General features: G+C 42.8%; 1 protein-coding gene across 2 annotated transcripts in view; it reads left to right on the top strand.

Annotated features, from left to right (window-relative positions):
* Positions 1–8,959: 8,959 nt before the first annotated feature.
* The window catches only part of slc8a2b (solute carrier family 8 member 2b), a 113,019-nt gene continuing 95,381 nt past the window's right edge, over positions 8,960–26,597 (top strand). For both annotated transcript variants that reach the window (XM_017437385.3, XM_017437386.3), the window contains exon 1: positions 8,960–9,070. The gene's annotated coding sequence lies outside the window, so the exon portion shown is untranslated. The remainder of the gene's footprint in view (positions 9,071–26,597) is intronic.

Here is a 26,597-nt window from a genome sequence, read left to right as displayed (position 1 = left end):
TCTGCTTGTCCTGGTGTCTTTTCTGGTGTTTTAATCTCCTGTTATCAGTCTGGTATCAACCTGCTGCAGAAACGCTCACATTAAGATTATAATTTACTGTTTGTCTTATAGAGCAGGGGTCTCCAATGTTTTCCTTGTTTCTCTGCTCCAACACCCCTGATTCAGAGGTTAAATCACCTCTTCATGTTCTGCAGAAGCCTGTTAATCACCCATTGATTCAGATCAGGTGTGTTGGAGCAGAGGAACAAGGAGAACCTGCAGGATGGTGGCCCTGAGGACCAGGATTGGACGCCCTTGTCATAGAGCGTCAAGGCGTCGCTGTTTGCTGTAACTTTAGAGAAGTTGATAAATTTCGACATCCATCCATCATCTGTGTTCGGGTCGTAGAGGCAGAAGGTTTGAAAAGTTTAAACAGCTCAAAATCGGCTGTTGGCTGAACGTTCTGTGGGAAATTCTGCAAAAATCATCAAAACTTAAACTGATTGTGTGAAAAAATCATTTAAAATATCAAAACCTCAGTTCAGTCATGGAAAGTCCCAACTTTCTGTGATCTGATTAAACTCTGAATGATGTTTCTGCCGTGAAGTCCGGCTGAGCTACAGAGCTCCAAACAAATCCAATTAACTGTAAACACTTTTTGTTTTTGTGCAGATTTTGTTTATGGTGAACGGCATTCAGCTGATCGAGGGATGAACTTTTGGGTTTTTTATAAATCTGCAGATGAGTGTTTCAAAGCGTGAATAAAAATAAAGTTTCCTTGGAGCATTGACCTGCCGTCCTGCGTGTTTCAGGTTTAAATCGGCGGATCGTTAACGTGTGAAAGACGTGATGTCAGCGTGAATAATGGATGAGCTGCTCCTGGAAAAACTCGACCCAGATTTAGAACAAGTTTACCTGGAAGGTGACTAAAACAGGCGAGCGCCGACGCTGCGTCAGAAAGAGGGAAATAAAGAAGAAAAACTGACTCCAGAAGTTTGTTTTCTGACCATTGACACAAATGTTTACATTTCATTAACTCGCCCGTCTGAGTCCATCAAAAACCCAGCTGTCTCTCAGGTCGGGAAGCGAGCAGAACCAGAACTCCATTCAGTTACAGCAAAGAAGGCTCCTCCAGGGTTCATGTCTTTGAAGAGGAAGAGGAAGACCTGGGAGCCTCCGGATCGCCTCGAACATCTCCAGAACCCCCAGGTGAAAGGAACCCTTAACGACTGTTCCTGTGAAATCAGGATTATTTTCAAATGTCTCACAAATCTGCACTGATTGCATGTCTTTTTATATTTAAGGCCAATTTCAAAATAAGTCTGTGCAGGTCACTGACTCCTTAACATCTGATTTATTTCTGTTTGTAAAGGAACCTGGAATAAAACGCAGTTATGTTTTTTTCCGACGTGGCCTCTATGGGGCTCCGTACTCTGTTGACATAATGAGGTTTATCTAATTTATATTTGTTGTGAAAGCTTCAGTCTTCCTCCCTGAGGTCCAGATGTTCGGCAGCTGCAGTAAAATAACTCTCTGAGCCGAGGGAAGTGTTGGCAGGCATCGATGCCGAGCAGCTCTAAATAAAAAGGATCAATACGGACCCTCGAGGGAAATATTACAAGTTCCTCAACATGAAATTAACTTTTTTTTTCAAACATATTAAAAAAAAAGAAGAATCTGGTATTAAACTAATGAATCTGAAATAAAAGAAGGGCATCAATAAGTGGCCCGTGGGCCGGTTATGGCCTCTTTTTAAATGTCTTTGGTCCCCTGAAAAGCTGCCCGAACTGATTTGTCTGAATATGATGTTAGAAACACTCGTCTCAAAGCTGCTTCTCTACCTTGAGCGTTAAATGAAGCTCGTAGACGTCTCTGAGAGCGACCCGTTTACCTGAGGCTAACAGGAAGTAGCGTTAGCTCAGCTCAGGATGTTTCTAAGCCTTAAAGATTAAACGTAGATTTAATAATGAGACCGTTTCAAACCAAAGGGACTAAAGGCTCGGAGGAAGTTTTCACGGCGTTATAACTGTTTTTGTGATGTGGCAGCCATCTTGAATTGGACCCCAAAGTTAATTCAATGAGAACTTCTGATGGTTTCGTTGAAATCTGTTCAGTGCTTCCTGAGATATTTTGCTAACACAACAAACAAACAGACAGAATCCTTGCTGAGATCTTCTCTTTGGCGGCAGGCGATAAAAATCCCCCCCTGTCGGTTTTTCTGACGATGTCGTTGTAAATCTCGGACCACAATGATCAGGGTGAGTTTTCCTGGCTTCATAACGAGCCGCGGCTCTTTGACGATCTGATTATTCGTCTCCTGGAGCTCGGCTGATTGTCTGCTGGACTTCAGGAGAACAGATTTAAAAAATCACCAAGATTCAGGCAAAATGTGCTTCTCAGATTTTAGATTCGGATCCCTTTTGATCTCTAATCTCCAAATCAGGAACAATAAATTGAGTTTTCACGTTTACAGGAGATGGATCTGACTTTTATTTTGAAATATTTTTGTGTCCAAGCCTGCATGTGTGTTAGGTTCGTGGACATTTGACGCAGGACCTGCAGATTTTCTTGTTTCTGCAGTGAGTCTGTGCTTCCTGTCATCCCTCCCTGCTGTCCTGTAAAGACTCGGATGGAGTCTGAACTCCATCGATGCCTTGGATCCGTCTTCAGCCTCTGACGGATGCTGACGCTTAAAGCACCGATGTGATTGGTGGATGGAAAACACATCAAGCTGATTAGGAAGTAACTCCAATCAGGCTGAAAGCTGAGGAGCCGCTGCCTTCCCGTCTCGTTTATTTTATCCTCCTTGAACCTGATTTTCAGTCGAGACACTAGTTTCTTCTCGGCCCACAGCTGGAGGAATGAACCAGCTGTCCATCGGTGACAGATGAAGGTCCGATCCGACCGTTTGTGCTGCGATGGGTTCAAACTGTGGAGTTTATCAGTGAAGTTCAGCCCGGAGCCACTTCCTGACTTCCTGTCCTGTCGGAAAACCTCCAGAAGATCGATCGGTTGTGACTCAGATCCAAGGATCAAATCTGGACGCTGAAACTTGTCTCAGTGGTTAATTTTATCGCCTGCCTCTTGCCTTTTAGTGCTGGGTGATAAAATTAACGATGGTTTGCTGTGTTAGCGAAATATCTCATGAACCACTGCACAGATTTGGATGAAACCCACACAAAGGAATCAGTGGAAGAACATCTACTGATGAACTTTTGGAGCTAATTCAAGATGGCTGCCACAGCTAATCTGCTTTAGCTGACACAAAAATGGCTGCAGCACGAGGCTGCTATGTTCTCCACAAGAACGGAGAAAACCTTTTTGTCTTCGAGTGCTGCGAAAAAAACAAACAAAAAAATGCGTAATTTAAAACAAAAAAGATTAAATACTTGGGACTTCTTGCAGTTTGTTCTCCAAAGATCATCCAACAGAACTTTTGTCTTTTGTGGTCTCCAGCAACTGTTCTGTGATTGGTCAGAACTCAGAAGTGGGCGTGGTCAATGCAAGTCAGAGCATTAAATGGGGGCGGGGCCTGTGAGGACAACGCAGGTGTTTCAACTGAAGTCCTGACCCGAGAGAACTTTGTTCTTGTGGAGGTAAAGTTTGGTGTGGTAGTAGCTGAGAATCACCCTCTGAGGGCTGACAGATCTGGTGACGTCTCGCAGTCCGCTCCAGGCGATATGCGTTCCTCCCAGGAATATTAGGTGTTTAATGAACTGCAGCTTGAGGTCCTGACCCGGGGATGTAAGCAGAACTCGTGCAGCGACCGGATCTCAGAGGCTTGGTTCTGCTCCGGGTTCTGGTCCGGGTTCTGCAGGTACTCTCACACCTCGATGTTTCTACTGAAAGGCGGTCCGGGACTCGTCTGGAGTCAGAGCAGAAACAAGTTGTTTCTTTTAATTTGATGGTTTCTGGAGGAACGGTTCCAAAAAACGGGCCATCAGGAGGTTTTTTTGGTATGCATTAACGTCAGCAGTTTTAGTTTTTTTTTAACTGACAGGTAAAGTGTGTGCCTCAACATCACCGTGGCAACCTGAGCTCCCAGCTGATGGACGTCTGATAATCAGCAGCTTCTTTTATAGATGAATTTATCAGTATTTAAGAAACACAACAACAGCCTGACAGAATCTGAAGGTTCAGAAGGATGCGAGCCTCCCGGGAGGTGTTTTCTGTCCTGCCGTCTCCATTTTTAGCCTCCTCAGGTTTCCATATTTTCCCTTCAGTCCTCCTCCTGTCATTATAATTTTCTGCTGATTCTTCAAATCCATTTTCTACTTTCAGCTCTTAATTTCCTGAGCTCTCTTCCAGCTGATCTCCTGCAGCCTCTCGTTTGCCTTTTCCTCTCCCTGTCTCATGTTTTTCTCCACCTGGAATCCGTTTGCTTGACCCAAACAGAGAAAAGTTTCAGGTTCTGCCTGATCTGAGGCCAGCCTGAGTCCCAGCAGCTTCCCGTCAGCCCAAACAGGCCTGCAGCTGCAGATCAATAATCCATTTTCCTCAGCTGAATGAGCAGTTTTCACACCGACTCTTTGCTCGAACTGAAGTGGAACGGTTTGATGAGGAACGCATCTCAAGATCTGAAGGCGATGGAAGCAAACAACTCGAGGTAAAAACTGTCTGAACTCAGGACTTCACTTTGTTTTGGTGAGTTTAAACAGAAATCTGATCTGTTCATGTATAAATTGTTAAATCACAGAAGGAACCGAACATGAGGAGCATCATCACATATTCATATCAGAAAAAACCTGAATCTAAACAAGGACTACAAGGACTAAACCTACTTAATCACTAAAAATAGTTTTTCCATGCATGCATTTCCTCTGCCGTCCACCAGGGGGAGCTGCAGCACCACCTGCCTCCAAACTCTTTCTGATTTTTTTGACAATAAGAAAATATTTTCTGCTGATGGAGCTCTGACAGATGAAGCTCCACAGAAATATTTATTTGCTCTTCCTCCTCAAACACTTTCTGATGTAAAAAGTTTTATTTTTCTCTTTGAAAGGAGCATTTTGTTTTACAGGAAATTGTCATTTTTGCTTAAATGTTTCCTCTTTATTTCTGTCTCTCAGTCTTTACCTTCAGATTTCCTCCTTCTGTCCTTCTGTCTCAGAGACAGATCTCCAGCCATTCCTCTTCCGCCTCCTCACAGCTCGCTCAAGCTGGCGAGGCCTCTTACCACAATTTAATTTGTTTCCCCAGCACGAAGTGTGTGTGAATGTTGTGTGTGTGTGTGTGTGAGAGAGAGAGAGAGAGGAAAGCAAACAGATTAAGACAAAGAAGGCAGTCCTTGCAGCATCTTGAGGCTGATTTGATTTGAATTTAGGCCTTTTGTTGTCCTGAGTGAGGAAGAGGAGGACGTTTGCCTTCATGTTTCAGCAGCTCAGCCACACGAAGGACGAAGGATAATTTAAATAACAGCAGAACCACTTAGGTAGGAAGTGATCAAATCAGAGGACTTTCTGAACAAATCTAAAACTTTCATCCCTGAAACTCTGAACAGTCAGTTTGTGACAGCGCCCCCTGCTGCCCGAGGAGAAGATGTCTGATGGAGGAGTCCCAAAACACAACTCATGTTTTCCTCCAACGTTTTAAATTCAAACTCAGCTTTAATTTAGTTTAAAAACGTTGGAGTGTTTGTGTTTGCTCCTCTGTTTAACCCAAAGTCCGACCCACAGATGAAATAAGTTCAGATCAGATTAAGAGAACATTTGATCTGAACCAGTCTGATCCAATAACTGATTAAAGCACAGAAACCATCCGAGGCAGGCCTCCCCGAACATCTGACGTTAGAATAAATGAACACAGACGCCTCTTCTTCGGTGTGTCATGAAATAAATCTGTTATTCATCGAGAAAAAAACCTTCATCTGCGGCTCATTTCCATAATTGTCACAACAGCTTTGCATCCAGGGCGTTTATCGTTTATCCGCTGCAGCAGAGCGTTTGCTGGCTGTTTGTGGTGTCACTTAACTCACTCCGGTGTGTTTGCTTCGGTCAATTTGTTTTAATTTGTGCGTCTCGCCCACCACCTGTGGACGATCCACTTTCCTGACAAACATTATTTCAGCTCGAAGCCAAAGGTCAATGGCTCTCGTGCCTCTGCGTCTTTATGAGTGTGTGTGTGATTCACGGTGCAGCTCGGGGGTCAAACCGTGGTCTCGTTTGGTTTTTAAGTGCTGCTTATGAAGCCTGTGGGCCTCAGACACTGAGCTGAACCAGAGACCAGAACACAACTGAAGATAAAGTCCTACAGAAGGATACTCACAGACCTGGAGCTGCATCTGTCAGAATTAGTTTTTCTGACAGACTACATGCAACTGAGTACAAAAACAAGAGCAAAATACATAAATATACTCAAAGCTGAGTACTTTACAGTAAATCCAATAATAAGACATCAGTTTAATGGTCTCCAGTCCATCGCTGCTCCGACAGTTTCCTTCCTTCTGCTGATAGTTGCTGCCTGAAAGGTGCTCTCCTTCTTAATATGAGTGAAGTTAGAGACCTGGAAGGAGACCGATCCATGACCCTCCATCCTCTGACTGCTTCGACAAACATCAACCCAGCCGACGTTACAGAAAAATACCGTTTGCAAAGGGGTCCCAAAACCTCACAATCCTGAAGTGTCCTGCAAAGGACGCCAGAAGGGACACGATCATAATCCGTCTCCAAGTCAGAGGAAGAGAAGAAGGCCAGCTGGAGACTCATTCACCCTCAGATATTCTTGCAAAGATTAAAGAACTGGTCCTGCGCTCCTTTAACCAGAACAAAACCACCGAAGGTCTCAACAACTCTGCTCTCTGTGGGTTTGACTTTCCTGTCGACAGAGACTTTCTCAGGGACGTTACTTTGGACATGCCGCAGTCTGGCGGCTCAAAGCTTTGTCCAGGTGTGTCAACCAAACGTCCAGGATCACGAGGAACTCGGTGTGAGTTTCATCCTCAGATCGTTGTTGTTTAACTACCTCGGGGACCTCGGTACCAGAGATAAGCGAGTCCACTTCAGAGTCCCCGACTTCTGCTTCTGTTACAAAAACCGTTTCAGTTGGGTTGAGAAGAACCTCTAAACCAGGGATCTCCAATCCTGGTCCTCAGGGCCACCATCCTGCAGGTTTTACTTGTTCCTCTGCTCCAACACACCTGATGTGAATCAATGGGTGATTAACAGGCTTCTGCAGAACAAGAAGAGGTGATTTAACCTCTGAATCAGGTGTGTTGGAGCAGAGAAACAAGGAAAACATGTAGTAATAGAAAATAAGTCACAAAAATGCAACTCTAGAATTACAGAAACTAAACTGAGAGCTGTTTCAGAAACTCTCAACGAGCCTGCGGCTGTTTTTCAGACATGTTTCAAAACTCCAGCGACACGAAGGCGAGGCCCTTCGGCTCATCTGAGGAAGCTGAAAGCTCTAGTGAACGTTTAGAAAAGCTTTGAAGACTCCACCCGAGGTTTAACTTCCACAGCTCCACCTTCCTCGGTTCATTTCACCCGACTCTGAAGGTCTCCTTGACCAGGTTTGGCGATAATCACCAACATTCAGACTGCAGGCCTCCATCAGACCGGGTTTACTGAACCCAGAACCAATTTACCCGAGGATCCTGGAGAACAATCGCTCCGGCAGGTCTGAGGGGAACTTGAGCCTCCCTGACACGATGGAGGGAGATTCACTCGAGCTGAATCACTCCTCAGATGAAAATCTGTTTGGAGCTTTCCATCAAAACACAAAAAGGAATAAGATTAGCCTTGGATCAACCTGCAGCCACTTTAAAGCACCGTTAAAGAAATCAGCAGAAACATGATGGATTCCTGAAGGAAGGGAGAGGGGAGTGAGTGTGTTTCTGCAGAGGAGGTGTATTAAACCTTGATCGACTGCGCTGGACGGACTCTGGAGGATTTAACTGATTGACTGTTTCTTGCCTGCTTGGTCAGCAGGAGTCTGAAATGTGGCCCGGCGTTTAAGTAATTGGTTCTGCTGGAAGCGCCGAGCGACGCCTCCAGCACCTGAGATAATGCACCGGAGGAACCTGCTAATATCCAGATTTAGATATTAAAGCCACATGTCCATCTGTCCTGTTTCCCTTTTCTGTATTTCTTTTTAAACCCACTTCTCTTCTCTCCTGGTTAATCCCCTTCCCCGACTCTTTAATCTCGTTTTAATGTCATAAATGATTTTTTCTTTCTTCATCCGTCATCATCAGCTTCTCCTTCTCACTTTCTGCCTCTCGTCGTTAATTTCTCTCTATTATTTCTGCTTTGAATGCAGACTCAGCATTCACACTTCAGTCATCCTGTTTCTATTTATTACTCCTCTGACTTTCAGCTCGTTCTGCAGTCGAACTGCTTCTGCTTCTGTTGTTTCAACCGTCTGAAGATGAAAACGTTCAGCTCCTGCAGGAGATGGCTGCTGTTGTTTTACTAACATTTATAATTGTAAAAGTGTTTAACTTTACTGACAGTTTCCACATTAAAGTGCACTGAAATCTCTTCAATTCTGTCAAAAATATTGTTTTCTTTTAAATCTATTTCAGACTACATCTGCTAAATCTACTGCTGTTAATTCTACTGTTGGTACTGCTGATACTGATTTTAATACTCCTAATTCTGCTGCTACTAGTACTGATACTCCAAGTGTTTTACCACATTTAGCTGCTTTTAGCTTTTAGCTTCTGTTCTCCTGGTTTTAGCTGCAGCAGCTCAGTTTCAGCTTCTTCAGATGCATTTTCAGATTAAATGTAATTTCTGTAGTTTTTGTTCATTTACGTTCATTTTTTCATCCTTTTCTTTGTTTTGTTGCTCTTCCTGACCTTCATCTCCTCCTCTCCTCTTCTCTCCTCCTCTCCTCTTCTCTGCTCCTGCTCCTCTTTTCTCCTCCTCCTCCTCTCCATGTATGCTCTCATCCTGACTCCATCCATCCATCCGCGCCCCCGAGGACATCTCCTCCTCACCCCGCCCGCCTGCGCGCTCAGAGTGTGTGTGTGTGTGTGTGTGTGTGTGAGCCGAGCAGCGGGGACAGCCTCCTCTCCCTCCTCCTCTCCACTCCTCCTCTCCTTCAGAACATGCTCAGCCTCGGCTCCGGACCGGCTCCAGAACTGAAGGTAAGAAGCTTCTCCTTCTGTTCGGTTCTGTTTGTGCGCAGCGTGTGCGCGTGTGTTTCTGCCGCGCGCTCGGCTCCGTGCGGGCGTCTCTGGCTGTTGATCTGGACCATGTGGAGCTGGTGTCGGCGGGCAGAACCGGGTCGGGAGTCGTCTCCCCGCAGGTGCTCCTGATGACTTTTCCTCCCGGATGTTTTCTCAGATTCGTCTTGAAGCTGCGCCCAGCCCGAGCAGCCTCCTCTTCCTCCTCTTCCTCCTCTTCCTCCTCTCCCTCCTCTCCCCCCTCCTCCTCCTCGGTGTCCTGCTGTTCTCGGGAAGTTTAAGGCGCGTGAGTGAAATCCTAAAGAGGCTGCGGGATTCTGCGCGCAGAGTGGCTCCCGGCCCCAGAGGGGGTCCGTTCAGGATCCCGGGGGGTCCGGGGGGGCAGGAGTCAGTGCGCTCCTCTACAAAAACAAACTCTGGAAGAAATAAGAAATTAACCCTCAGATAAAAGCAAACATGTAGAAGCAGGTGAGCTGGAACACGGCGGAGTCAGGGAGCCTCTTTCTAAGTGAGACCTGCTCCAATCACAGCAGGTCTCACTTCATCTGGGTTTGTTTTCCTGAAAACGCCACTGCGTCTTTTCCGGTTTCCTCGCGCCTGAGCGCGGCTTGACGCAGCGGAGGCTTCCCTGATGGAGCTCTGACTGAGCTGCCTCAAGCTCCTGCTCCTCCCCTCCTGCTCCTGCACCTCCTCCTCTCCTCCAGCTCCTGCTCCTCTCCTCCATCTCCTCCTCTTCATCTTCTCCTCCTTCATCTTCTCCTCCCCTCCTGCTCCTCCTCTCCTCCAGCCCCTGCATCTCCTCCTCTCCTCCATCTCCTCCTCTTCATCTTCTCCTCCTTCATCTCCTCCATCTCCATCTCCTCCAGCTCGTCCTCTCCTTCTCCTCCTCTTCTCTTCTCCTCCTCTCCTCTCCTGCTCTCCTCCTCTCCTCCTCTTCTCTCCTCTCCTGCTCTCCTCCTGCTCCTCATCTTCTCTCCTCCATCTCCATCTCCTCCAGCCCCTCCTCTCCTCCTCTTCTCTTCTCCTCCCTCTTCTCCTCTCCTGCTCCTCCTCTCCTCCATCAGCCCTCGATCTTAGGTTCTTTTGCTACATAAATGCATCCAAGTAAATAAATATTTCTTATAAACTGATTCGGTTCAGAAGCTGAAACAAGAACTCTGGATGTTTTACGATGCGCCTGTCGGCGGTTCAGTTCTGTTCGGTTCGGATCGGTCCGGCCCGGTTCGGATGCAGGTCTGCAGGGGCCCCAGGGGGACCCGTGAAGTGTGTCTGTGGTTTTAATGAGGAGCCGGACTGCAGCAGGCTCTGGGGGGGGGGATCCTCCTGCAGAAGGGGCTTCCCTGGACTTTTCCTCTCTCTGTCTCTGCAGCTTTTCGGGGGCTTCCCTTGTTTGATTTTTTTATTTCTGCAGCAGATCCAGATGCTGCATATTTAACACCGTGGAGACATTATGGGATGTCAGAACTGATGCTCAGCTCAGCTCTTCTTTATGCTCTTGGAACAAAGATTAGATTTTTATCTTCTTGCAGGCTGATATTTGCTTCTCTTTGTTGTAATTTATTGTCTGATGAGGAATATCCGATTACTGCTTAGCGGATGGATTATTCATTTCCAGCCTCTCTTGTCCATTATCCTCCAGCTCTCCTCTCCACCTTCTCTGTCTCGTTTCTATCAAGCTTGCAGCCTCCTCTCTTATCCGGGGACACATGCAGTTTGCCCCCCTCCTCCGTTTTCTGCTTCTTTAACCTTTATTTACCCCGAGGGTTGCTGTGCAGCTCTTTCATCACTGCCCTCCCACTCAGGAGAAGCTCGGACAAAGCAAGGAGCGCTGATTATTTCCAACTTCGCTGTCAGTGAAAATCAGCATCATGTCTGTTATCTGATACATAATTTAATGGAGCTGCATCATGAAACCTTCTCCAGTTGTGATGAGACGATGCAGTGAGTGTTTCTGTTGTACTCTCTCATCTAAAATCAATTAAACAACAAAACTAATCTCTAATCCCCTTCTTTATGTATGTGGAAAACATTTATTTCAGGTATTTTTTTATTGTTTTACTGTTTAGATGAGCAGAAAAGAACAGCTGCGTTTAAAAGCCTGACTTGTGATGAAACTGTAACACAAAGACATTGACAAACCTTTTATTTATTTATCCTTTTTGGGATGTTTTCTCAGGCTCTCAGCTGTTTGTTTTAGGGGTTAAATCTCCTCCGCAGCAGGTTAAACGCAGCTGAGCGACATGAAACCTTTGACTTTCTTCTCCGGGTAAACTCGGTCGATTATTTTGCTCTCGTGGATTCAGATTTCACCCAAAGGTTTGACGCCTTTTGACGTTTTCAAGGATCAAAATGTGAACACGTTGGAATAAGAGCTGAAAATCTGGGCTCTTATTTTGATGTTTTTGTTGTTTGGAGGAGATTGAAAGAAGAACAGATGCTCAGATCTGAATCATCTTTGGACGATCAACGGGAAGAAGACGTAAAAGGCGAATGAGTTGTAGATGTTCAGCCAGTGCAGACATTATACGAAGGGATTTCCAGGCACTGCGGCAGCGAGAAGCGGTTGTTTTTTAAAGGAAATAAGAAAAGGATCATTTCTGAAGACACATCTGTTAGAAAACTTTGATTTAAAGGAAGATTATTTGTTATTTTAGTTACCGGATGCTTTGACTCGTTTTTACTCAAATCTCTGCAGCCTGAGCTCATTCTGACTCCCTGGGGTCACAAATATTTTGCTAACAGACTGACAAACCATGATGAAGCTATAAAAAACAGACCTCTCACTCGCCGTGTTGGGGATGACTCTCAGCTACTACCAGCAGTTCGTGATATTGAATGAACCCCCACAGACACAAGCAGAAACAGTTTTCTGCTCTCTGACCTTCGTCGGAGAGCGAAAAGAAAACAATAAAAACAGAATAATTATTTTACATCAACAACAAAAAGTAATTAGTTCTGATTCCGAGTAGGAGAAAAATAAAAATCTCCTCCAGTTCTCTTCAGTCAGTCGTGTTCTCGTTCCTTTAAAAGGGTTTTTATTGATTGAGTGAGGAGTTGGTGTTTGCTGACATCAGTCTGAATCTTCTGCCTTTTAAATTTAAATCTTATAAATCTCAAGCAGAAAGTGTTTATCTCCTAAATCCACGTGACGTTCTGATCACCTCGTGATCCACGTATTTTATCCCTCTATCCGTTTAAATGTCCGAGCGCTCACCTACACAGCCTCTTCTCGGTTTTTATTCACACCATGACGTGGCTGACTGTCTGCTCGGGAGGAGCTTCTGAAAACAAAATAAGAAAAATGAGAGCTGGATCAAAACTTTTGCACAGCATAAACCTTGGACTGAAGTTTGGTGGGATGAAAAGAAACCAAACTGCAGATATTTGACCTTTTCTTTCTCTTACCCAGAACAAAATGACTGAGTTGTTGTGTCTGATCACACAAACACCCCACGAGCTTCAGCAGACAGACACCGTTTAGAAACTCTGTGTGTGTGTGTGTGTGCGCGCGCGCGCGGCTCCTGAGAAGCAGCTCTCTGCTTCCTCTGTGTGACTGTAATCTTCAGACCGTGTCAGAGAGGCAGTGAACGCATCACGTCACTCATTCAGATCTAGATGTCTGTCGAGCTTTCACGCCGGTGGTGCGTTCAGGGCTGAGCTGCGCGGTGGGAAATCTCCACGTCACGCCTCACCACGTTACACAACCACAGGAGGAAACTGTAAAGCTTTTCTGCTGAAGTTTAAATGTTCTTATTCTCCTGGAATCCAACCATCTTTGTCAAACTTGTCCTCATCTGGACGTCTGCAGTCGTCCGTCCCACCTGTGCAGCGATTCAGTCGCTTTAAATCACATTAAAAGATTATTTTTTCCCATTTTATCACAAATCTGAGACACTCCAGGCCAAATTATCGACTCCCAAATTATCTGTGACATCTTTCTTAATCAGAGACTTTGTTAAATTTCAGCACATCTGGGATCTAAACCTCAGCTATATTATTATTATTTAAAATCTGTACTGAAAATGTGCACAGATAAATAAATCAACTATTTTAATAAATGAACAAACTGGCCCTTTCTTGCAGCCAGATGTTTATTTAGTTTTGATCCAGATTTAAAGAGGCACCTTTAAACGTTTAATTACTTGATTTTCTGAAGATTTTTTTAGTTTTAGAAAACATAAAACCTGTTATATGATGCTCTTAATCACTGATTTATTATTTTAATTAATTATTATTGGAAATAGATGATATATTATTGCAGCATGTTGCTTAGATTTGTATATATTTAGCATTTTGTGGCTACAAAAAGTTCATTTTTTAACTTTTGATGTTAAGGATTTTTAAACTACGTTTATCTAAAACTACATTTTAAATTCAATTAATGAATTTATGTATTTTTAGATGGGGGTTTATTAGCAAAGCACCTCAGTCAACCAGCCACTGGCTAATCCAGTAATAATATAATAATAATACATTAGTATTAGTAGTATTAAAGTAGTACTGATGTGTTTTGGTCAGATTTAAAAACATGATCACTCCTTCAGACATTAATACTGACAATAAGGAGCTTTTTCTTTGATAAAAACAGATTCAGGTCTGTTTAAATGTAGTTATTCTTTAGAAAACTGGCTTTTAGTGGTTGTTTAGTAATTAGAATTTAAACACACTGAGATTAGCTTCAAATCAATACCAGATGAATAAATCCAGTAAATATTCCCACCTCTAACCCAGAACAGCAAATTATTCTTTTTAAAAAGCTCCTTTCAGTTGTTGCTGTCTTTAAAAAGCCCATAAACATAAAGTCAGTTTGATGATTATACATTAAAGGCTTTTTATACGTGTTTAAAACCTCTATAACTTACAGAAAGTGTTGTAAACGTGTTTTTCTCTCAGGTTTTATCAAACGAAGCGAACTTAGAAGTTATATTTTATTGTTACGTCCGCAGAAAGAGATTATTGATTGAATGTGATTCTGAGTTCCCTGACTGGGTTCTGGTTCTGGTTCTGGTCCCGTCCTTCAGAAAACCTCTTTGAACTCATTTCATCTTCTGCCTTTGTTTAATGTTTCCTACATTAATGTTATTTATTTATTTTCTTTTTTGCATTTCTTCATTCCAACCCTGAATATTCAGCATCTTTCAGCCGTTTTTCTTCCTCTTTCGTCTCCATCCAGTATTATCTTTAACTCCAGCTTCTCTTAGTATTTTTATTTCTTTTATTCATGGTTTAATCTCCGTTTCCCTCAGACTCGACTCCTCCGCCTGTCAGAGCGCTCTGTGATCAGGACTTCAGTCGTCCTGTGTGGGCAGGCGGACGTTGTTTTCTGCAACTCAGCTCAGATTAAATCCACTGTTTTGTTGCACCAAAGATAAAAAATGCATACACGGTGGTCCTTTTCTTGCTAATTTCTTGTTTTCTTTTATGTTTAAACCTTCGAGGCAGAAGTTTAAGTTTCAAATCCTCACCTGTTGGTTTAAATTTGATGTATTTTTGACTTTAAACATGGTAGAAAACATGATACAGAGCTAAAACTCACCCATTACTTTGTCATTTCATGCAACTCAACACAGAAATGATTACAGAGCAGACAAATATGTCACCATTTATAGTTTTTAAGGAGGATTTTTGAATCACATTTAACCTGAAAAAAACCATCCACATGTGGAGGTAAGGGTTATAAAATAAAACAACATAATTAGAATGACAATCAGAAGATTCATTCCTGCGTCTTTTCCAACTAAATGAAATTAAATTAAAATATAAATACTTTGTATAAAATCTTTAGTTTCATTATGAAATTACAGACCTGGAATAAACTGTTGACAGTTATCAGTATTTTTATAACATGCAGGATGGTGAGTTTTTTCTTTAATACAAGTTTCCAAATTGGAAATAATATTTATATTTATTTCACGTTTTAGTCAAAGCTTTTATCAAAGGGAGTTTGTTCTTCTAAATCTTGGTGTTTTCAGCTTTTTATTGTTTTCCTAAATTGAAATATTATTAATTTCCACGTTAATTTTGGTCATGATTTAAACTTCAGCTGCACTAAAGTTGAGTTAAAATAGAGCTGAAAGCAGCCACAGAAGGAAACTTCATATATTTGTGCCAATAAGCTCAAATTGTGTATATTTTGTAGCACGTTTGGACTATTTTATTTATTTTTTACCTTTCAGGCAGTTGATGTCCTCAGAGGATCTTTAATGTGTTTCTGACTCCAACCGGAAAGTTTTTAATGTCAAACCAGATAAAAACAACAACTTAAAAAGCTAAAACGATGTTTAAAGTTTTGTAGTTAATCCACCTGAGGAGCTGCTGAGTCAACAAATTACTGAAGCTGATGTTTTTTAATCAAACCTACAAAGTTTCATCTTTTCTGTTCTGGTTTGAAGACTTCAGACAATAAAAGGAAAGAAAACGATCCAGGATCCTCGTCTTCATCAGTCCTAATGTTTGACTGACAGAATCAGAATCTGTTCAGTTGTTCTTCACTCACCCTCCTCTTCCTCCCTCCGTTCTCACATCCTCCGCCCTCAAGCTGTTCTGCTGCATCACTTTACCTCAGCTTTTGATTGGCAGGACATAAATACGTCCTCTTCTCCTTTTTTTGGAGGGATGAGCAGAAGATGAGGGGACATCAGCTCCTTCTGCAGAAACCTGAAGGTTTCAGAGATGTTTACAGACGCTGGCTGAGTCTCTCTGTTCTGCAAATAACAAATAAATAACTGATAATTCTCTTATAGATATAGAAACGCCTCCTTTGTTTTTCATTAGCTGATATCTGAGGAGACGGGTGAACGCCGCTCCCACTGAGACACAAACACGTCTGAACGCATGAACGCGTTCATGTGTTCATCCACCCGCTCGCCCTCATTCAAGCTGTCCCCTTATTGGCTGCTGTCCTGATGCAGGACGTCTGTGTCTCATCAGGACCTGAGACTAAAGGCTGGACATCAGCCGGTTCGTCAGGATCAGAGCTGTGATCTTCTTTGACTGAATCTACAATCTTATGAATCTTTATGTTGTTTTTATTGTTGTTTGTTGGACGGATTTATGGATTTTAGTTTAGTTTTTGATGTTTCTGCTCTTCTTGTTTCCTTCTGTTTATCTTTTGAGATTCCTTGTTGGGGTTTGATGTTTATTTTCTGTATTTTCAACGTGTTCAGTTTGTTCCTCTGTGTTTCCTGCTGCTCTGTCCTCCTGTCCTCCTGTCTCCTCGTCAGTCCATTTGGTCTCCCTGTCTGTCATCGTGCTCCCATGCCTGTCTGCTTCTCCTCCGTGTATCTTGCTGCGACGTCAGCCTTTTGTTTCCTATTATTTCTGCTTTTCGAGCTCCTCGTGTTGGTCTGCATTCCTGGGTCCGATTTCGTTCACAAACCGTGACGAAGTCATGAAGACCGATAAAAAATAAAATCAAAGCATATCGAAGGTTAATGTGTGAACAGCTGCCAGCTACACCATGTTTACTGACGGAAACAGCAAAAGTGACTAAAAACAGGTGAACAATCATGGAGGAGCACTTTGGGCTGCAGAAACGTGACATTTTTGACATATTCGTAGTCATCTACTGAGTAAAGTTTGCAGATAAAAGTGCTTTGTTTACTTCGATGCGTTCTGTAAACAACCAGAGCAATCGTTTTCAAACTGCACCATTTTACAGCTCAGACCACCTTTTTTTGTTTGATGACATAGTTTACAATCAGCACATTTGACCTTCTTTACTGACGCTCTGACCTTGGTGGAGGTTCGCTCTGACTGCTTCCAGTTGTTTCTGCAGATGTTGCAGCTGTGAGACAATCTTTGTCACTTCCTGTTGTTTTTGCTTTTATCGGTGGGATTAGTTTGCAGACGCAGTCCCACTTCATGTAGTCTTGATCTCCTTATGCTCGAGCAACGTTTGCTCTGCTCCTTGTTGGGTGAACCAGGAAGGCTGGAGCTCAATGTGTGTGTTCTCACCATGGTGTGTGTGTGTGTTCGTTTGATTTAATTAACGGAAAAATCACACATCAGGTTTCGACAGGATCCTGTGAACCGAGGGTTGAGACTTTAAAACGTCTTTCCTCCAGAGCGGCAGCTACATTTACACACTTCCAGCATCACGGTAGCAAAACGTAAAACATTCTGCACAAACTATATATCCTTTTCTAATTTACTGACTTTCCTTTTCATTGTAAAGCTGGAGTCGGATCTGGCAGCAGGAATATAAGAAGCTTAGACACAATCTGTGCAAAAAACCACTGAATTAGTGTTTCTGTGGAAAGTTCTGTGAGTCGCCATATGGTTGTTAGTGAAATCCTTTGTTATTGAGCTGAGTGTTACATAAACTCGGAGGAAGCTCGTGTGATGGTTGACATCTGCGAGTCTTCTGAGACGAGAGCTTGGCGTTATGCAAAAACTCCCCGGATGAATTTTGTTAAACATTATAAAGATGAGGAGCAACAGTTTTATCAGGAGGAACCTCAGAGGATCAGCATCACACTGAGTGTCCTTTTCTTCTGATCCAGCAGAAGTTTTTATACATATTTAAGAATGATGTCATGTTTGTAAAGACAGATCATGTAGCTCTGACCTGCAGCTCTCTGCCTCCTCGGGATCTCTGTCTGCTTTCTGTACGATGGTTTAATTCTGTACGATGGTTTAATGTTAAATAAAAAGCAACATCGTGAAGCGTTCTGCTCCGCCAAGCTTTTCATGCTGAGGACACAAGTTGCAGAACCTTCTGGCTCCAAATATGAAACTCTTGTTTCGCTTTTGTGAAGCAGAATCAGATGTTTATTTTAATTTACATAAATAGATAAAATACAAGTTTAAGTCACTGAATTGGTCAAAGCAGATGATTAAAAAATAAAAGTAGGTCTAATTGATGTTATGTACTCCTTTAATCTATTAGTATTTATTTACGATTTAAAGTAGAGATGTCATTAAATTCTTATATAACATAAAATATGTAGCAAAAGAAAAGAGCCATAAAGGTCCAGTCAATCGGACCTCTTCTCATGTTAAAGCAGCTCAACTAAAACGACCCGCAGAAGAAGATCTGACGCCACGCTCCGCTCGCCGAGGTTACAGAAGTAAATATGGACTCTGCGGGTGTTGATTCTGAAGTTGCTGTCCAATCAGGGCCAACTGTGCGTCCAAACGGTAAAAGATAAAAGAAGACAGAGAAATAAAAAGAGCTCAAATGTTATCAGTGACCCATCTTTTTAGAGCTGTGGCTGCTGCCTCCATCCTTTCATCCGACGGAAAAGTCAGACGTCCCTACGTGTCGCGTAGAGAGCAAAAAAATCTGAATTCAGTCCTAAAAGCATTCCAACGCAAACATTTTAAGCTGAGCAGGTTTGAGTGAAGTGATGTTGCAGCTGGAAACCTCAACAACAGATGGTTAGTTTTCCTTTTTTATCTCTTTGAGTTCACTGGAAGCTTTCCTGATCAACCTTTCAGCTGTTTGCTTTGGTTTGGAGGTAACCAACAGAGGAGAATCAGCTCAGATTCTACTTCTTCTGTGTTCTGGTCGAGTTCAGACCCGTCACTTTAAATCCTTCTCCAGTGGTCAGCTCTGACTGAATACATTCACACCTGGTGGTTAATGTGTGCCCTGAAACGTCTCTGTGATTGATGTTAATTACCTGCCCACACACACACACACACACACACAGCCACGTCACACAGTGTGCTTTCAGATCAGCGTGACAACAGGTCTGCTGATGTTTCTGTGAAAATTAAACAACATTCAGACGTCTGAACTACATTATTCTTTTGCCGTTGACGTGATTCAGAGCCATTTGAGTCACATTTTTGTAGAATTATCTCTTGATGAGCTTAATTATTTCTCATTTATCTGTTTAAAGAAACAACAACGGTGCATAAACTGATTAGAGACTTCACGGAGCTCAGTGTCAGAGCAAAGACAGAAGATTTTAACCCGTTAAACTCTAAAGTGCACCGACAGCCGACAGCTACTTCCCTCAGCTTCACTGTGGATTTAAAGTCAGCTCTGTGTTTAATTTGGTGAATGTAAGACAGCATGAATCTGCTGAGGCTGTTCTGTGATTGACACAGCAAATTATAGCTGATAGTGACCACAGTGGGTCCAAAAACAATCAGAAGAAACAAACTAAAGAGAAACCAGCCATGCTGATATTTCTGATAATTCACTCCGATTAATAAAATTCTGCACTGGGACGGTTCGGAGTCGGCTCCTCTGAGGAGCAGGAAACAGGTGAGACGTTCCCTCCGGGTCAGGAACGAGTCTCTGCCTCACCTGGAGGAGTCCAAGTATCTGGGAGTCTTGGTCCTGAGTGATGGACGGACGCATCGGAGCCTCGTCTGCAGTAATGAGGGTGTTGCTTCGATCGGTCGTGGTGAAGAAAGAGTCGAGTTGAAAGACAAAACTCTGGATTTCCTGCTCCGTCTACGGTCCAACCCTCACCTGTGGTCAGGAGGTTTGGATCAGGACTGAAAGAACCAGATTCTGGATCCAAGCAGCTGAAATGAGCTCAGCCTCAGAGAGAAGGTGAGGAGCTCGGAGTCGAGCCGCTGCTCCTCCTCATCGACAGGAGTCAGCTGAGGTGGTTCATCTGATTAGGACGCCTCCTGGACGCCTCCCTTTGGAGGTTTTTCGGGCACGTCTCACTGGTAGGAGACCTCGGGGCAGATCCAGAACTCACAGAGGGAATATGGATCCTCTCAGGTCTGGGAACACCTCGGGATCCTCCAGGAGGAGCTGGAGAGATGGAGGTCTGGGTTTCCCTCCTGGACCTGCTGCCTCCAAGACCCACGGATAAGAGGGAGAAGATGGATGGAGATGGTAGTCTGAGAGAGAATGTTTTCACAGCCGTTAAAGCTGTCCGAATGAAACCTGAAATATCAGGTGAATCTGACGCCTCGTCTCTCACAGCCTGCAGGTTCTTGTTGCTTCTTCTCAGTCAAGCAAACAGACAATGTTTTAACACTTTAAAAAGCGATATCCGCGTGAACGGAGGTGGGTGTCTCGCCGCCGTCGTCTTCTGTTCTTATCTGTCCACCCGGCTGCTGCGACGTCTGCCTGCTCTTCCTGATAACACCTCCTTGTTGTTTCCGCTGCTCTTTTAGCAGCACGTTCACAACTCCAGCCGTCTCGTCTCACACTGAACTCCGATGGGACTTCGGTGACCAACAGATCAGATGGAAAACTCTGAAGCCAAAAGGACATTTATCAGATATTCTCGAGCTGTAGCAAGACTTGGACTATTTGTATTTATGATTTTTGACCTTTTTAGGGACTCCTTCAGATCAGGTGTTGAGGTGATAACTAATCTAAACCAGTATTGTCAGACAGCATCTGTTCCTGCCGTCAAACTTTCTGACATCTATTGTTTTTTTATTTTTCAGTCATAGCTGCTAAAATCACATCAGTAAGATCCTGGAGCTCTGCTCCTTTTTTATCAGTTTACTTAAAAACCAAGTGATCATTTGAAGATATGACAGCTCCTGAACACAGTTTGTTTCCCATCTTTGGACCACACAGATGTGTTTACCTGCGTGTGAGCTCTTTAAACTAAGAAACACTCACAGAGCCAAACATTTAGGTCCGACCCGTCTGCTGGCTGACCCGAGTCATCTCTAAAACATCTTGAGAAAATAAAATAACCAGAACTAACACTCTGAGTGAATACCAGATGATGTTTGTTTTTCTGTAGCGTTACTAAACATCACCTAACGCACTTCTGAAAGTTGGCATGTTTACACGCCTGTTCTTAAAATGTCGATAAGGTTAAGTAGATTCGTTAATCTCCAGAGATTGTTCAGGGAAACTGGAGCACTTCCTCTACAGTAATTGATTGCAGTTAATCCTTCAGATTATGTTAATGTTTGTTTCCTTGCTTTTCTTTCAGTCCCAGATGGAAATCACAATTCAAGGAAAAGGAGGCAAAGAAACAAACTCGGAAGCCTTTTATTATGGGAGAGAGTCCACTTCCTTTTAGAAAACACATCTTTGTGTAGATGAGGAGACATAAATTAGTACTAACGCTGAAATTAAACACCCCGGGGGCAGTCGGTGGTGAAAGCGTTAGCATTGACAGAAAAGAAAAACAGATCATTCTCGGGCCAATGTTCCCTGTTTGCTGGTTTCAGCACAAGTAAAAAAACAAAACACTTTCCTTTGTCAAATAAAATGAAATAAAACACACAGAAGAAAAGGTTTGTTATCCAAAAATACCTGCTAGTGTGGACAGGGTTTAGTATAAATCCTCCAATCAAAGGTTAAAAGAGCTTTTATTTTGGCAGATTCAGCTTCTTTACTTCGCGGCAGAGGTGTGAAGAGACATAATCCTAATAAGTATATCAAGCTGAAGCAGGAAACGAGTGAAACGATCCGTTTCATTTGACAGAAAGCAGTTCATGTTTGACTCCCTGTTAGGATTTCACAGTCGCTGCCTCTGCCGTGGAGATGAAAACTAAATATTGCCAAAGATTGGGTTAGGAAGCCAAAATGTTTTGTTCAGATCATAACGCTCATCTCTGGCCATATAAAGCTTTCTTTTGTCTGCACTGTGATCTACAGCACCAATAATACAGACGGCCAGAGGCTAGATCTGCCTCCTGTGGCAGAAATTATTTGTCTCGTTTGCTCGGAGCAGGATCTTTATTTTCTGGCCGGTCTTCAGGTTTGCTTCAACGCCTGCACGGCCTCCGTGGTCGCCACGACCAACGGGGCGTAAATGGACCGTGAAAGGAGAGTAAATGAAAACGCCAACAGGCGACAGCAAGCTCTCTGGGACAAGAAGACGAGGGAGATGAAAGAGCAGGAACGGGATTCACGGGAACAAACAGAACGTGTGACACGAGACGATGAGCGTCGCGGCTGTAATTATAACGGAGGGCTGAGTGGAAGGAGATCATCACGCCGACATGATGAGGAGCTGGAGGCAGACAGCTCTATTTCACAGCCATTAACACAGGGTCACCTGCTGCGTGAGGAAACCTTCAGCTGTTATTTCTCCACAGAACAGCTGGACTTTTATTCTGACTGCTCTGGTTTCAGCTCGTCCAGACTCTTCAGCTGATGTGGTTTTAAATCAGCTCCTTCTCAGGAGGTTCCTGCAAAAATAAGCATCGAGTCTGTGTGATGTTTTTAGAGAAACATTTCTTTTTTTTATTGTGTTCACCCAGAAAATCTTGTTAAAGGCCAGAGCCAGGAACAGGAGCTTTAGATCGAATTAGTCTGCAGCGTTTGAATTTGTACATTTATGTTCACAAAACATGAGAGGAATTGACATTCTGAAATAAGTCTTACAGAGAAATTCAAAGTTTGTTTTATTTAATAGTCGAGATTAAAGACGGGAGGGAAATACAGCCGCTCCTGTTTCCGGATTCAAACCAAAACCAAAATAAAAAAGTTCCCTCGATCTGTTTGACCACATAATTATAACATAACTCTTTATAGCTCAAATAGATTGGATCTCAAGCCTCAATCCCAAACTCCAATAAAACGACAGATTTATTATCTGCTCTGCAGGTGAAATAACTCGTTAAAGGTTCTCAATGATCGCTCTGTTAGGAGAATAAACTCATTTCAAGATTTATGCTTCCGACATAAAATAATCCTCTTTTTACAGATTTGTTTTTATTGATTGATTTTTAAATTTATAGTCTTCATTTTCAGGCAGATCAAAATTTAATCCAATACCTTAAATTTAAAAATCATTTGTAAACATTATTTTAAAGATCTAAACTCGTAGAGACTTTAGTTTGAGCCCAAACTGTCTGTTGTTTTCAGCTGGTTTGATCGTTGCTCGGGTTATAATCTGTTATTCGATGCATCGTCACACACGCACAGAACAGAGGCTGAATGAAACGACACTGAAAGTCGGTGTTTAGGAGTTAAAGAGGAAGAAAATGACAAGAGCCACATAATCGTGTCCACGCTTCCACCCAGAAGAGGAAGAAGAAACCGTTGGTGTTTATCTGCTGCTGCTAACCAGACATCAAAGTTCCCACCTAACGCAAAAAGGCAAAGTTCATTGCAACTTTTATTGTGAAGGATTTGCGTTTGGAGCCATGAACGTGATCATCACGTTCTTCCAGCACATCTTCTGCATGTTGGAGCAGCTCTGTTCCTCATTCTGAGATATCGCTTTTAAAAACTTTATTCCTCTTTTTTTCTGGATGTAAATCACTGTTTTTTGGATGATTACTTCCTCTGGTATCGGATGCTGTGCAGCTGGAAGGATTTTTAATAAAGCCTTTTAACTTTTGGACATTTTGTTATGAAGCGTAACCATGACAACAAGTGTTAAACGTGAAGAACTCCAGTCATGGCCAGAACCAAGCAGAGCACCTATAAATCCATCGGAGGTGAAGCTCCCAGAAGCAGCTCGCCACCAAAGCTTCCCGCAGGAGCGCCCCGACCACCGGCAGAGAGAAGCCTCACCTCTACAGGATCGGGACCGTGGCTCTCAGGGAGATCCACCGAGACCAGAGGTCCACCGAGCTGCTCATCCAGAAGCTGCCCTCCCAGCACCTGGTCCAGGAGATCCTCCAGGTCTTCAAGACCGACCTGAGCTTCCAGAGCTCGGCCATCATGGCTCCGCAGGAGGCCAGCGAGGCTCACCTGGTGGGACTCTTTGAGGACATCAGGACTGAGGACACATCGGGACAGACCGCTACAGGAGACCCTTCCTGCTCACAGCCATCAACCATGTTTTAATGTTTCTGACAGAGTCTGGGGACGTGACCGAGGGGATGACGGTGTCCAGCGTGGAAACATCGCTCAACTCTGAGGTGTTTGTGGCTGAATGTGAGGCTGAACACCTGAAAGTCTGAGTCTGTAGTTCTCTGGTTCCTCCACCTTCAGATGACAGCATCAGGAGTGATGGGATAGAGATGAAGAGTGAGATTGACACGTAGATTGGTGCAGCAGTGCATTACATTTGGATGGACTCCATCTGCATTTCAGACCTGACCTGTGGTCCCAACATTTCATGACTCTGCAGATACAAGCAGCTGAAACCAGTTTCCTCAGCAGATAAAGTACGGAGCTCGGCAATCTGGTCCTTTGCATCGAAAGAAAATGAGTTGAGGTCATCTGATTAGGATGTCTTTCTTGGAAATTTGACATGCATTTCCTTCCAGATGGGATTACACGTCTCCTGGGGAAGCTTCTGATTCCTCGACAGGAACTGGAAGGTGTCGCTTTAAAGGAGGACATCTGAAATATTCTGTTCTGCAACACAAACTGGTATAAACACAAGAACACAAACAGATTTCTGTTCATTTTTGTGTTTTATGAAAAAAAGTGCACTTTATACATTTTTAAACAAGCCTTCTGTGTATAAATGGACACGTTGTGCTTCCAAACATCATAAAATCTAATAATGTTTCTCAGCTGTTTCCATCTCTCTGTGCAGTTCCTTTAAAAACCTGCAGCTCAGTTTATATTTTTTACAGCTTAAAAGCAGGAGAATTCATTATTTCTGCAGATGTTTTTCAGAAGTAAATATTTGGTGGGGACTATTTTAAGTAACAAACCCACATTTGTTGCTCCAGTTTGTGATTTAAGGAAACAAATGTTTAGCTGATGTTAGTTACGGTTTGTTTTCAGTGCAGCAAGGTGACAGTTTGACGTTTGTCCTAAGGTTTAGTTTATAACGTATTAATGCACAATCAGCACTTGTGTCAGCTGAAGTAGTTTTACATAATTTTTTTATTATCTTCAGGACGAAGAGTCCTGAAAGTTTGTGGGTTTGAGTGTTTTTACGTCAGTTTGAGGCAGAGAGAGACGATCAAACTGAACATTCCTGCTGTGTTGGTGTTTTTATTCTCCAACTGACACAAATGTTGTAAAACCAACATTTGCTGTTGTGTAACGTAGCTCCTGCTGTCTCTTTGTGGTTCGTGTTGAAGCTTTTTTTTTTTACCTCAAAGCTGCTCTTTTGAGTTTTATATGAAGCCTTATTCTTTATTTAATTTGTTTAGAAAAGGAAAACTTTGTGTCTTGTTTCCAAGTTGAAATTGATTTATTCTGCTGGTCGTAAAGTCCTATCACTAACAGCATTTTATGACTTTACAAGCCAGATTATTAACATTATCGCCTCGATTTTATGACTCTAATAATTTAGACATTTTCATCACTTCTTCCTACGCTGACTGGCTTTTTTTTATGCTGCATCATAAAATTAATCAGCAAATGCTTTGAAAAGTTGCTCCTCACTCCTGAAAGCTGAACGCTTTCAAAGGCAATAAAAATAAATATTAATACATAAAGAGAGAAATGTGTCTGTTCTAAACGCTCGGAGGAAATGTGGTGTCGCAGACGTAAAACGAGCTTGTTTTGCTCAAAAGCGATTCTTTAATATCTAAAAATTTCAAACAGTTGTAATAATTTCTTCCTCTTAACAGAAATACTTACAGTGCATCACATATTTAAACTGCTTCATAAAAAAGTCAAATCAGTCCCAGCAGGTGGTATTTAATCTCCCCTCTGTTCGTTGTCTTTGTGTCAAAATGAGATTTAAAAAAAAAGGTGTTTTTTCATTGAAAAGGTTTAAAAATGATTTGTAGAACGGGTGAATCTTTGCTACATAAGCTAATGTCTAACATACACAGCAGAAACTTTATAAAACATTTAAATTTGTTTTGTTTTCTGTAGAACTGCATGAAGGTAATTACTGCCACATTACTACGGCGTCTCACGAGGCTCAAACTAAGTATTTACTCCAGAAAGGGACTTTAAGTTGGTTTTATTGGTGCTGTTTTCATGTTTTTAGCTGCTTTATAACATGCAGTGCTACAGGGTACAGCTGTAGACAAGAAACTTAACTTTAACCTGTAATCCACAAGAAGGGCCTGCAGAGACGGGATTGTTTGTGCAGACTCAGAGCTTTTACTGGAGACGAAACACTGATGAGTCTGTCTCTACGTGTGGTAACTTCTAAATGCACAGCAAAACTTCTCTGTCCCGTGTCGTGGATGACTGGCATGCAGCGACTGTCCTTGTCACTAATTTGGAACAAACAAATAGTAAAGAAGACAATTTTAGTTAGAAATAACCATTTTTAATTGGAATAATTTCTTCTTCTCCCATCTGGTCAAAGGTACAGGCTGCCTGCATTTGTTCCAATGACAATAAATTAACTTAATCAGTCAGCTAAACCCTCTTTGGGATTTTAAATGAGCATTTTTTGGTTTATTTTATTCCCATAGAAATGTTATGGAACTCTTAAATGAGCCCATGTTTGTCGCTGAACTTGGAGGAATTGTTCAACTTCTCCCCTGAGGGACAATAAAGGTCAGAACTATTTCATGTTTTTGCAGTTTTGTTTGATGGCGCTAAAATCTCACTGAGTTGCAGCTGGTGGAGATTAATTGTCGACTCAAATTTGCAAAAAAATTGTGAAGAAATGTGCAAATTCTTCCGTGCAGCCTCACTGCACCGGCGAGCCGTGTGAGCCCATTTTGAGCAGCATTATTTTGAAAATCCTGGCCTGTTTTTGTGTGCACAGCTTGT

The sequence above is a fragment of the Kryptolebias marmoratus genome, linkage group LG2 (genome assembly GCF_001649575.2).
Source record: "Kryptolebias marmoratus isolate JLee-2015 linkage group LG2, ASM164957v2, whole genome shotgun sequence".
NCBI classification, from domain to species: domain Eukaryota; kingdom Metazoa; phylum Chordata; class Actinopteri; order Cyprinodontiformes; family Rivulidae; genus Kryptolebias; species Kryptolebias marmoratus.
Note: the sequence above shows the minus strand (reverse complement) of the source record. Positions and strands in the feature narration are given on the sequence as shown.